This window comes from Schistocerca nitens, chromosome 3 (genome assembly GCF_023898315.1).
Source record: "Schistocerca nitens isolate TAMUIC-IGC-003100 chromosome 3, iqSchNite1.1, whole genome shotgun sequence".
In the NCBI taxonomy this organism is placed as follows: Eukaryota; Metazoa; Arthropoda; class Insecta; order Orthoptera; family Acrididae; genus Schistocerca; species Schistocerca nitens.
The window spans coordinates 352,864,066-352,866,334 of record NC_064616.1 but is presented as its reverse complement, the minus strand read 5'-3'; positions in this window follow the sequence as shown (position 1 = coordinate 352,866,334).

Genomic DNA, 2,269 nt, shown 5'->3' with positions numbered 1-2,269 from the left:
GCACCACAGTCGATGTGTCTGTTTTGCAGCCAAGTCGAGAGAAGCCGCAAACTGGCCACTGTGCTAGGAGTCCGTACTACTCCAGACGTCCTTGAGAACACAGTGAGGACACTTTCCTTGCTGCAGACAATCCTGTTTCTTGACTGAATGTACGTGACCTGGTTGTACGATCATGCAAGGATGAGCAAACAATATTTCTGTTCTGTCAGCCGCTAGTCACTTGGGACTGCTGTGATCCTGCATGGCGTAGTGTGTGGCCACCTCGAACTCATGTATTCCGTATTCGAATTACAGTCGTAGGATCTCGATGAACGCCAGTAATAATGTCGCCGAACGATAAACCACTCTCCCGATAAACCACGATCCGGCCGCCTGCACTTTCCGGCAAATACTAATAGACCTTTCTCCTCCTACAAAAGAGGCATAAAACAATCTTTACACGAATAACCAACACTCAATTACAATTATTTATATGAAATACGCTGCGTAATCTTTTTTCTACGTGCAGAATGCGTTTCACGTTACCCTTCCCTATTTGGTTCAAATGGCTCTGAGCACTATGGGACGTAACATCTATGGTCATCAGTCCCCTAGAACTTAGAACTACTTAAACCTAACTAACCTAAGGACAGCACACAACACCCAGCCATCACGAGGCAGAGAAAATCCCTGACCCCGCCGGGAATCGAACCCGGGAACCCGGGCGTGGGAAGCGAGAACGCTACCGCACGACCACGAGATGCGGGCCCTTATTTGGTACAGATGAACGCTAATGACCTCGCTTTTAGCGACGTAAGACACTAATCACAAATTTGTACGGGTGCGCTGAAATTGGGTATCCAAATGTCTAGTACACTTCATGCCATTTAGATGTCTCTTGCATGTCGCCTTCATGCTGCTGATATTTCCATGGTCAGTGGCATAAGCAAGGTCCATTTCTGCGGCTAAGGGACAGGCTGTTTGTTGGGCTGCCATTAGTGTTTCACTTCTTATATATCTGAAACCTTCTCAATGGTCTGTTACACATATTTTGCTTCTTAGTCTTTTCATGCACTACATATGTAACTGAATTCGTAGTTATATATTGACATTTTTATCATTTCCCGGTAAAATGTAAATTTGGAAATTGATGGGGATAAGATGTTGATGATTAGGACAACACAACACCCAGTCCTTGAGCGGAGAAGATCTCCGAACCCGGCCGGTAGGATTGACAGTCTGTCGCGCTGACCACTCAGCTACCGGGAGCGGACATTTTCCGGTTATTTGTTGTTAGAAACATCTTTCTGGCGCACAATGTGCTAATGATTTCTATATTTTCTGATTCCACTAACAATTAGGAGATACCCTTTCACCGTATTCGGGCAGCGACTAGTATGCGTTCAGTTATCATGTAGAGTCCAGGATGTTTCATTATAGTTATTTGTGTGCACACATCGTTTTATTCACTTACATTTGCATTTGTGTATATTTTAAAATGAGAGTGTACTGTATTTTTGGCTGTCTATAGTGTTGTTAAGGCATATGGTGCATTACTGTCTGTATCGTCTTTGGTCTCATCTGTTTTGGCTATTGCATTCACTATTCGTTTACTTTTGGTATAGGGGCATCTGTGTGTGTGTCAGGTGGAGTGTGGAACTGGGAGAAGGGAAACATCAGTGAAGGAATTAATAATATGGATTTGTATTGTAGTCTGTTTGGTCTAGTAGTAGTAGTGTGTATGTGTGTGTGTGTGTGTGTGTGTGTGTGTGTGTTTTCGTGTTCGTTTTCGTGTTTGTGTGTGTCTTCTTTTAATATGCTTGTGAGTGATGGTGGGGAACAGGAGTGAGATATGGTTAAGTATGACCTTGTTACTGGTTTTTCAGTGGCTAATACAGTGTAATTGAGTATTACGTCTTACATTTGTAAGTAGGCTATTTAGGTTTTTATGTTGGGAACGCCACATAGTGCTCTGTATGAAAATCGCTGACTGCGTTGTGTGCAGTCTGTGGGTGTTTGGACTCATTATTGGAATATTCGCTTGTGTAGTGGTGGGCAGTTGGATGTGAACAGCACGTAACGTTGGGCAGTTGCAGGTTAGCCGCCAGCAGTGGAGGATGCGGGGAGAGAGATGCCAGAGTTTTGAGAGGTTACTATGAGCGGACGATCTGGGCATGTGCCCGTCAGAAAAAGAAAATTTGTAAGACTAGATGTCCTGAACTGATATATATATATATATATATATATATATAATGCCTTTCAACACTATTAAGGTAAATACATTGTTTGT